Raw genomic sequence first — 12,057 nt, forward strand, 5'->3', positions numbered from 1 at the left:
TAACCCTGTTTTCCCCTAGGAACAGATCAGTGTTCACGGTGACTTCATAGAACTACCTCACAAAATAAGAATCAGTTATTTACTAAAAGGTACATCTAAATGTTATACCCATGTTTTAAAAACTCCCTTGCCTATTTTTAGATTCCATTATCCATTGTTGTAAACCCTTTGTGAATACCTTCAATCCTTTCCTTCTCTCTTCCATTTTATCTTTCTAATCCACAGTCCTGGTTAAGTCACTGTATGCTTGCTGCGGAGCAGTTGAACTTGGCTGGAGAAAAACACAGCCCTGCTAACTCCGGATTGAGCTCCTTGTGTTCTCCCCATACCCTTAGTCTAATTTCCCTAATACGTTTACGCCTGTTCTCTTAAACAGCTGTTTAACTTCTTAATCCCACTCCTCCTGAGTAGATCCTTATTATGCTTCTAATCTCTCCAGGGAAATAGAAAAAAAAATCAGAAATCAATAACAGCTGTCTGCTACTCACCATTGCATCTACCAACCTTTCTATATCTGAATATGCTGCTATACTCCAGTAACTGGATAAACTGTCAAAATTACTAAGAGCAAACTTGGCCACCTTTGCCTTGAATTCTGTTTAACTCTTGGAATTGTCTACTTTACGATTTTTTCACTCTTAAGTGATTCATTCCTGTCAACTTAAAAACATGTTTTAATAGCTGCCATCATTTAAAAAAAAACTTGGGCCGCCTGAGTGGTTCACACTATTTCACTTTTAGAAAGGTCTTTCCTCTGAAGACTCTGTGTATGGCACCCCACCATTCTCTCTCTGTCATCCTCTTTTTTTTTTTTTAACTATTTGCCATATAATACATATTTTGTTTATTGGTTGTCCCCCACTATAATGATATCTCTGTGACATCAGAAAAATATGTTGAATGAAAGGATATTTACCTACAAAATTGCTAAAAGAAATAGAAGGGGCGCCTGGGTGGCTCAGTTGGTTGAGCATCTGACTCTTGTTATCGGCTCTGGTCATGATCTCATGGTCATGAAATCAAGCCCTACATTGGTCTCCGTGCTGACAGCATAGAGCCCGCTTGGGATTCTCCCTTTCTCTCTGCTCCTCCCCTGCTTGGGCTCACTGTTTCTCAAAATAAGTAAACACTAAAAAAGGAAACTAGCAAAGTATTGTCATCTTAAGAAGAAAAGACATGTGGCTATAAGATCCAGTCTGGCTGTCACAAATAAAATAGAGAAAAGCTGGCTTATTCCTAATGCGGATAAAATATTGTATTAGATAACATTTGAAAATTTACATGTATAACAAATCTTAGACTATTTACATTCCTCTCTATTGAGAGATTGCAAGTTTGTATGTGCACAAAAGATCCATATTTCAACCAACAGATTAACGTATCAGCCAATAGAGAGGAAGAACTATTGGCCCATTAGGCTGTAGGTGACCATGATTTTAATGTGATCCTATTCATGGAGAAGAGTCAAAAAGTGAAGTCCTCAAGCCTCTAGTTGTAAAAGTGACTTAAAAAGGTTTTGATAGAATTTATTTTTTTAGTTTTGTTTTTTGAAGGGGCGGGAGTTGTATTTGAGAGAGACAGGGAGAGAGCCAGGAAGGGGCAGAGGGAGAGGAAGAGAAAATCTTAAGCAGGCTCTACACCCAGCACAGAGCCTGACACAGGGTTCAGTCTCATAACTTGTGAGACCATGACCTGAGGCAAAATCAACAGTCAGATGCTCAACCAACTTAGCCACCTAGGTGCCCCGGTTTTGCTAGAATTTCTAAAGGATCACAAAATAAGAATGTATTCCCTGAAATTTTTACCTATTTTCTCTGTCCTTGCCTTCCTCCCATACAGCATAGTATAGTGGTTAAAAGCATGGCTTTTGGAATCAGAATGGCATAATGTAAAGCTCTGGCTACATTATTCACTGACTAGCAAGCAGTGTGACGTCAGGTAAATTACTAAAATTTCAGTGATTATGCTTCCTTGTCTCTAAAATTGGCTTGATAGGGTATAAGGCTGTTTGTCAGAAGTAAATGAAATTACATAAATACTTTAGCAGCACCTGGCATATACATGCCCTATTGCTGGTGGTTATTATTCATTCATTAAAAAAAACAAAAACATTATTGACCTGTGTATCATGTCTTGGGAACACAGTATTAAGCAAATTAACTTAGTTTCTGCTCTTACAGAGTTTATATATATATATATTTATATATATATATATATATATATTTTTTTTTTTTTTTAAGGTTTTAGTCATTTTTCAGAGACAGAGCATGAGCAAGGGAGGGGCAGAGAGAGAGGGAGACACAGAATCTGAAACAGGCTCCAGGCTCTGAGCTGTCTGCATAGAGCCCAATGTGGGGCCCGAACTCACAGACTGCAAGATCATGATCTGAACTGAAGTCAGATGCTTAATCAACTGAGCCACCCAGGTGCCCCCAAGAGAGTTTGTATTTTAACTGCAATATGTAACTAAAAAGAAACCGTTTGAGTTCTCAGAGTTGTGATGTAAGGCTTTCATTCAAATATGTGGAAAACTAGGAAAGCTGCAACCAAAATCAGTACTTAGAAAAGGGGAGTAAAAATCTCCAGGACAGCACCATATTAGTAAATGGTGTATCTTTTTAAGCAGAGATAATAGTGTAAATAGTTAACAGGTCCAGAGGTCCTTATTTACTCATGTGAGGTTTGAATTTACAAACTAGCCACTTTTCAAAGTCCTTCCAAGTGATAGATGGTAAAATACAGCCAAGACTGAGAACTGTACCCTAAACCCTTTGACTCTGTCTGGCAGAACTGCGGCCTGAATTAGACCAAACATCTGAGCAATTGCACACTGCCAAAGGCTATTGGAAAATACAGCAGTCTGATTCCACTAAAATCTCATAATCACTAAAATCAAATGAACCCTAAGTACATCTAGACAATCTTCTATTTATATATCTCTTCAACTTTTAACCAGGTTTTCAAACTTCCACTCTCCTCAAATCTACCCTCCTCACTTTACTACCTCCCCGACACTCTCAGAAGATCACATCATCACTTTCCTCCCAAACAGAAGCCATCAAATAGAAATTTTATCTTTCCAAATTTGCAAATCTCCCTACACGCATCCTCCCTACTTAACAACTTACTGAGTACCCACTATGTGCTGGGGATACATGAATGGGCCATACAAAGAAAAATCTTTACTTCCCCCTCACCAGCTTACCTTTTAGTGGGGGAAGATGGGAATAAAACAAATACGTGGTATGGCAATTTAGAAAGTAGTAAATACTATGGAGAAGAGTGGAGGGTTATAAGAAGGACTTGATTAAGAAGTAATCAATAGAGTAGTCATTGAGCAGATGACATTTGAGCAAAGACTCGAAGGTGGTGAGAGAGCAAGCTGTTTGGCGGTTTGGAGAGGAGTATTCCTGGCAGGAGGAACAGCAAAAGCAAACGTCTAGAGGCAGGAGTTTGGTGTGTAAGAACAATAAGGAAGCCGGGGGGGGGGGGGGGGGGGGGGGAGGAGGGGGGGGAGTGGTTACTTCTTTCTACTTCTGACAGCTCCTCTCATTCCTTTTTGCAGAAGGGAAAAGTTTTAGGAAATGCAGTCAAATAGGTTAAAGGAGGGGGATTAAGGGGCAGATCATGAAGGATCTAACAGGCCATTGTGAGAAGGTTGGCTTTTATTCTGAGTGAGATGGGAAGCCATTGGAGAGTTAAAAGCAGAAAAGTAATGCTAGCTACTGTGTTAAGAATAGTCTATGTGGCAAGGAAGAAGCCAGAGAAATTAGCTCGGATGCTACTGCATCGTCCTAAGGTCCCTGTTTCAAAACAGGAATTAAGCTTCTCTAAGGTTATTTCCTTCCACCTCTTAAGTTACTTTACACTAACAATTACCCCTTTCTTTGTGTGTTTAAACTCTCCCTTTTATTTGGATTGTATCCATTTTTTTAAAAACATGCCTGAATCCTATGTCAAAAAACCCCATCCCTTCCTTGATCCCAGTTGCTACACTGTCCCATTCCTCAGTTCAGCTAAACTTCCAGTAAGCCTTGTCTCTGGCACCTCACTGGTTTCATTCCAGGTTACTGTCATCTGCCCCCATAATATCACCAAAATACAGTTTTCTAATGCAGTGGTTCTTGAAGAGATAATGCTAATTATTCTCTAGGGGGCATTTGAAGATATGTGGCAGTACTTCTTGGTTTTGATTTGTATATTCTTGGTTATCACTTAAGGCTGAAGAATGCCACTGCTGTTTAGTTATCAGGGATCAAGTATACCTAACATATTGCAATGTGTAGGACAGTCCCTCACCTTTAAGCATTATCCTCCTTGGAGTGCCTGGGTGGCTCAGTCAGTTAAGTATCTGACTTTGGCTCAGGTCATGATTTCACAGTCTGTGGGTTCAAGCCCCGCCTCAGGCTCTGTGCTGATAGCTCTCTGTCCCTCTGCCTCTCCCCAGCTTGTGCTCTTAATAATAAATAAATAAACTTTAAAAAAATTATTAAAAGAAAAAAAGAAGGGCACCTGGGTGGCTCAGTCGGTTGGGCATCTGACTTCGGCTCAACTCATGATCTCACGGTTTGTGGGTTCAAACCCCACATTGGGCTCTGTGCTGACAGCTTGGGGCCTGGAGCCTGCTTTGGATTCGGTGTCTCATTCTCTGTTTGCCCCTCCCCCATTTGTGCTCTGTGTCTCAAAAATAAATTAATGTAAAAAAAAATTTTTTTTTAAAGAAAGAAAAAAAGAATTACCCTTCTCAAAATACCAGTATCATGTTGAAAAATAGTCTTGGGTGCCTGGCTGGCTCAGTTGGTAGAGCATGCAACTCTTGATCTTGGAGTCGTAAGTTCAAGCACCACATTGGGCATAGAGATGGAAGGAAGGAAGGAAGGAAGGAAGGAAGGAAGGAAGGAAGGAAGGAAGGAAGAAAGAAAAAGAAAACTTCTTGAAAAACAGTCTTAAGGTTACAAATGACTTCTATGTACCTGTTTTCACTGAACATATTCCAATCTTTTTCCTACTTGGTCTTAGAATATTTGGCAGGAATAGCTACTGTTTGCATTACATTCTCTCTTAGCTTCTATAATGCATCACATTCTTTGTTTTCTTTCTTCTTCTCTGACAGCCCCTCTCATTCCTTTTTGCAGATTCATCCTCTTCTACTCCACTACCAAATGTTGAAGTTCTCCGTGAATCAGTCTCTTGTGGGTTATGTCAACAAAAATGTCCATTATGGAACTCCAGGGACCTGTCCCTCCACATAAACAGCAAATAATTTGGCAATAATTGTCAAAAGCAAGTTTATGTGAACTGGAAATTAGTAAAAGGTTACAGTAACCAGGCAAACATTTAATCAAGAACAAGGTGGTAGAATCCCATTAGGAGAGCTTTGTGTTATTTAAACTAACCCTAGCCCCATTTCTTCATCCCCAGTTCAGTGGCAGTTTTGAAGACAACAGCCTCATTTCTGGTGTAGGTTCCTGGTGCCAGAGGTAGCAAAATGGACCTTGTTATTGGAGAATTGTAGTAGTTTATTTTGACCTGTCTGGTGGCTCCCTGAAGGACTGGGGCAAGGGCTTGCCCTTATTTTGCCTGATGTGGAACTTCCTGGGTCAAAGGTGACTACTGAGGGGATGTTTGTCAAGAACATTTAAAGGCAAATTTATTAGCTGCTGCTAGTTGGGGAAAGGAGGAACAGTTGGGGCAAACAATAGACACAACAGAAGGCCTGGGAGGAAAGGCTGAAGAGTGAAATACTTTGGAGAATAAAATCTTTGAAAAGCTCCTACATATTCCTTGGAATCTAAAAGACTACCTGGGGCAAATGGTCAGAAAAAACCCTGCAAATTTCCTAAAGTCTCACCTCTGGCTAATGTTCAAGATCTGCTCAGATTTGCTTAATGAAATCTAAGATAGATTTATAAATTGCCCATTTGGGTGATAAAGACATGCTCCAACACACGCAAAGAGCCCTCTGATAAAGCCTGGAAATTGTTTTCTTCATTTTTTGACTCTAGGCACTTAAGGAAATCTCTGTTGAATCACTAGCTGACCACTAAACCAACAGAACAGAAATTTGAGTGGTAACAAATAAGGAATACAGACTTCATAAAGTTAGTTCAGAAAAGTCATTAAACAAACAAAAGCAACCACAGTAAACAGCGAAAACATTCCAGGGAGGAAGAAGAATCTGATTTCCAGACTTGCCACATTGTAATAATCAAAGTGTCCAGTTTTCAACACAAAATAACCAGGCAGGAAAAAAAAAAAAAAGGAAAGAAAAGAAAGAAAAAAAGCGTGACCAATATACAGGGAAAAAAAAAAAAGAAGAAGCTAATAGAAACTGTCCCCAAGGAAGCACAGACACTGGACTTACTAGACAAAGACCTTCCACCAACTCTTTTAAATATGCTGGAATAGCTAAAGGAAACCATGAACTAACGAAGTGAACTAAACGAAATGAGGACAGCAATGTGTCACCAAATAGAGAATATTGATAAAGAGGTTGAAGTCTCACCAAATAGATAATATTGATAAAGAGGTTGAAATTACAGAAAGGAACTAAATAGAACTTCTGGAGTTGAAAAATATAATAACTGAAACTAAAAATTCACTAGAGGAATTCAACAATATGTGTGAGCTGTCAGTTAAGGAACTCAGCAGACTTCAAGATAGGTCAGCTAAGACTACCTAATGTGAGGAGCAGAAAAGAAAAAGAATGAAGAAAAATGAATATAGGAGACCTGTGGCACAATATCAGGCATACCAATATATGCATAATGGGCATCCCAGAAGGAGAGTAGAGAGAGAACGGGAAGAAATAATGGCCAAAAACTTCACAGATTTGAAGAAAGACATGAACTTAAATATCCAAGAAGCTCAATGAATTCCAAGTAGGATAAACTCAGAGACTCACACCAAGACACACTGTAATCAAACTGTCACAAGCCAGTGACAAAGAGAGAATCCTGAAAGCAACAAGAGAGAAGCAAGTCCTCACATACAAGGGATCCTCAATAAAATTAACAGTTGATTTCTCAACAGAAACTATGGAAACCAGGGGGCAGTGGAATGACATCCAACGTGCTGAAAGAAAAAAAAAACAACTGTCAGTCAAGAATTCTATATCCAGCAAAACTATCCTTCAAAAATGAAGGGGAAGTTAAGACAGTCTCGGAAAAGCAAACACTGAGAGAATTTGTCGTTAGTAGACCTTCCCTACAAGAAATATTAAAGGGAGTTTTTCAACCTGAAATGAAAGGACACTAGGCAATAACTTGAATCCACATGAGTAAGCACTGTTAAAGGTGACTATATAGGTAATGTAAAAGTCAGAGTTAATGTATTTTTGGTTTGTAGCTTTTTTTCTGTATGACTTAAAATACAACAACAACAACAAAAACCAGTAATTATAAATCTATATGATTGGGCACATGATGTATAAAGATGTAATTGGCAATAACATAGGATGAACCCTAAGAGCAAAGAGTTTTTTATACCCTTGAAACTAAGTTGATTTTTATTTGAACAATATTGTTATTAGTTGCTAATTATAGTCCCCAGGGCAACTATTAAGACTAAAAATTATGTAGTAAAATAAATGACGAGAGAAGTAAAAGATACACTAGAAAATAGCTAGCACAAAAGAAGTCAGTAGTGGAGGCACTGAGCAACATAAAAGATATACAACATATGAGAAAGCAAATGGCAAAGTAAGTCTTTATCACTAATCACATTGAATATAAATGCATTAAACTCCAATTAACAGGCAGAATGGATTTTTTTTTTTTTTTTAGAATGGATGTTTTTAATGTTCTAATTATATCCTCTCTACAAGGGACTCACTCTAGAACCAAAGAACCAATGAGTTGAAAGGAGGGAAGGAGATATTCCAAGATACCTCAGATGCATGCAGAACAGTCTCCGGTATAGAATATAGGTTGGTCCATAAAATAAGTCTCAATAAATTTAAAAAGATTGAAATCATATCATTTATCTTCTTTTACCACAATGGTATGAAACTACAACAGAAATTTTAAAATAAGAGGAATGAAAAAGAAAACAGTGCACACTAAAACATGGATGCGGCAAAAGCAGAGCTAAGAAGGAAATTTATAGTTGTAAATGCCTAAATTTATAAAGAAGATCTAGAACCCATAACCTAACCTTCCACCTTAAGGAATTAGAAAAAGGAAAATAAATGAAATCCAAAGCAAGCAGAAGGAAAGAAATAATAAATATTAGAACAGACATAAATGAAATAAACAACAGAAAACAGAAGAATCAATCAAACCAAAAGTTGGTTCTTTAAAAAGATCAATAAAATTAACAAACTTTTAAATGGAATAAACCAGAAAAAAAGATTCAAATTACTGCAATCAGAAATAACGTGGGACATTACTACTATTACTACTACTACTACTACCAACCTTGAAATAAATGGAATTGTTTAACAATTATATGCCAACAAATTAGATGATCTAAATGGAACAAATTCCTAAAAACAAACTACCAGAACTGACTCAATTAGAAATAGAATGGACCTATAATACCACAAGTAACAAGACTGCATCAGTAATCAAAAAGACTTTCAACAAGAAAAGCCGAGAACCATATGGCTTCCTTGGTGGCTTCTATCAAACATTTAAAAAAACAACACCTTCTCAAAGTCTTCTTTGAAGACTCAAAGTCTTAGCAAAAAAAAAAAAAAAAAAAGGTAGATGAAGAGGAGACACTAACTCATTCTATGAGGTCAGCATTACCCTGATACTGAACCCAGACAAAGACACCATGAGAAAATAAAACTACAGACCAATGTCTCTAATGAATATAGATACAAAGATCTCAACAAGAGTGAATTTAGCAGCATAGTAAAAGGATTCTATTCCATGACTAACTGGAATCCACAAAAAATATTTTTTAATTTAAAAAAAGAATTTTTTTAATGTTTAATTTTGAGAGAGAGAGAGAAAGACAGAGCGTAAGTGGGGGGAGGGGCAGAGAGAGAGGGGGACACAGAATCCACAGCAGGCTCCAGGCTCTGAGCTGTCAGCACAGAGCCCTATGCGGGGCTAGAACCCACGAACCACAAGATCATGACCTGAGCCAAAGTTGGACGCTTAACCAACTGAGCCACCCAGGCGCCCCTCCACAAAATATATTATTAGAGCTAATAAGCAAATTTGGCAAAATCACAAGATCAACCTATAAAAATCAGTTGCCTTTCTACGTTTGCAATGAATATTACAAAAATGAAATTAGGAACACAATTCCATTGACAGCATCGAAAAGAATAAAATACCAAGAACTAAGTCTAAATGAGGTGTAAAAAATGTACACTGAAAACTACAAAACATTTTTGAAAGAAATTCAAGAAGACCTAATGAATGGAAAGACAGTTCTATGTTTGTATATTGGAAGACCAAATATTGTTAGAATGACAATACTCCCTAAATTGATCTGCAGATTCATTGTAATACCTACCAAAATCCCAACATCTTTTTTTTTTTGCAGAAACTGACAAGTTGATCCTAAAATTCATATGGAATAACAAAGGATCCCCAAATAATCTTGAAAAAGAACAAAGTTGGGAGTATTCATACTTCCTGACGTTTTTTTCATTTTTATTTTTTGTAGTGTTTTTAAATGTCTATTTATTTTGAGAGAGAGAGATCAGGAGAGGGACAGTGAGAGAGGGAGACAGAATCCTAAGCAGGCTCTGTGCTGCCAGCATGGAGCCCAATGTGGGGCTCAAATCCATGAACCATGAGATCATGAGCTGAGCCAAAACCAAGTTGGACGCTTAACTGACTGAGCCACCCAGGCACCTCAACTTCCTGATTTTAAAACTTACTACAAATCTATAGTAATGAAAACAGTGTGGTCCTGGCAGAAGAATAGATATGTAAATGTAATAGAATTGAAAGCTCAAAAGTAAACCCATACATCTATGGTCAATGGATTTTTTTTTAGGTTTATTGATTTATTTTGAGAGACAGAGACAGCATGAGCAGGGGAGGGGTAGAGAGCGAGGGAGAGCAAGAATCCCAAGCAGGCTCTGTGCAGTCAGCAAAAAGCCCAACACGGCTCAATCTCACAAACCATGAAATCATGATCTGAGCTGAAATCAAGAGTCAGATGCTTAACCAACTGACCCCCCCAGGCACCACATATGATCAGCTGATTTTTGGTAAAGATGCCAAGACAGATCACTGAGGGAAGAATAGTATTTTCAATGAATGCTGCTGAGAAAACTGGATATCAACATGCAAAGGACTGAATTTGAACCCTTTTCTCACACCATGTAAAAACATTAACTCGAAATGAATTACAGACCTAAGTGTAATAGCAAAACTGTACAAATGTCAGAAAATATTTGGGTAAATCTTCATGACTTTGGATTTAGCAGTGGATTCTTAGATATGACATCAAGAGCACAAGTCACAAAATGAAAAATAGATAAATTGGACTTTATCAAAATGTAAAACTTCTATGCATCAAATGACATTATCAAGAAAAAGAACCCAATGAATGTGAGAAAATATTTGCAAGTCATATATCTGTTAAGGGTCTGTAATCTGAAGTATATAATAACTCTTGTGAGTCATCAATAAAAAGACAACCCAATTTAAAAATAGGCAAGGATTTGACTATATTCCTTTCAGAAAGATATTCTAATGGCCAAGAAGTATATGAAAAGATGCCCAACAATGTAAGCCATTAAGAAAATACAAATCAAAAGCACAGTAAAATACCACTTCACACCCACTGGGATGGCTATAATTTGAAAACAAGTATTAGCAGTGATGTGGAGAAATTGGAACCCTCATAAATTGCTGGTGGGAATGTAGAATCATGCAGCCGCTATGGAAAACAGTTTCTGGGGCCCTCAAAGTTTAAACATTGAATTACCGTATGACCCAGCAATACTACTCCTAAATACACACTCAAGAGAACTAAGAATAAGTGTTCAAAACGTGTACAGGAATGCGTATAGCCAAATAAAAACCAAAAAGTAGAAACAACCCCAAAGTCCATCAACTGATGAGTGGATAAACACACTGTGGTATATGGATGTGATGGAATATTATCCAGCCATAAACAGAAATGAAGTACCAATGCATATGGATCAACCTTGAAAAACATGCTAAGTGAAAGAGGCCGGGCACAAAAAGCCACATATGGTATGATTCCACTTACATATCAGGAGCAGCCAAATCCATAGATACAAAAAGCAGTATTAGTATTTGCAAGGGGCTAGCAAGAGGTTGGATTGGGAGTTACTGCCTAATGGTAGTAATACTGCCTTTGTTGAATGATGTTCAAATTCAGTGGTGGTGGTTGCAAACATTGTGAATGTACTGGGAAGTCACTGAATTCTGTACTAAAATGGTTAAGATGGTGAATTTTATGTCATATTAAAATTGAGTTTTACCTCAATTAAAAAACAATCAGGGGTGCCTGGTGGCTCAGTATGTTAAGTGACTGACTTTTGATTTTGGCTCCCGTCATGATATCATGGTTGTGAGATCGAGCCCCACACTGAGTGTGGAGCCTGCTTGGGATTCTCTGTCTCCCTCTTTCTCTGCCCTTCCTACACTCCCACTTTCTCTCTCTCAAATAAATAAACATTAAAAAAATAATTTTAAAAAATCAGTCTTTCTCCTCACTGTTTTGTTTTGGTTTTTTTTCCAGGCAATCTTACCCACCCCAACGGTTTCTGTGGATAGGTACCATCTGAACACACATGACACTAATTTGTATCTCCAGCCCAGATCTTTTTTTTTTTTTTCTGCATTCCAGACCTGACTATCCAACTGCTCACTTACTTAACACCTCCACATGTATGCTTCCAGTATATGCTTTGAAACATACAAAGCTGAGATCGTTCCTTGCCTTTCAAAATGGATGACCTTTGAATGTTTCAGTAAAGACTAAAAATAGCTCATACTCACTGAAGGCTCACTATGTGTTAGGGCTGAAATAAGTGTTTTACATCCATTAATTCATTTAATCCTCACAAAAATCTCATATATTATTACCTGCTCTCTGTAGTGAGGAAACTGAGAA

Source organism: Panthera pardus, unplaced genomic scaffold, assembly GCF_024362965.1.
Source record: "Panthera pardus isolate Hobbes unplaced genomic scaffold, ASM2436296v1 HiC_scaffold_6, whole genome shotgun sequence".
Classification (NCBI taxonomy): Eukaryota; Metazoa; Chordata; class Mammalia; order Carnivora; family Felidae; genus Panthera; species Panthera pardus.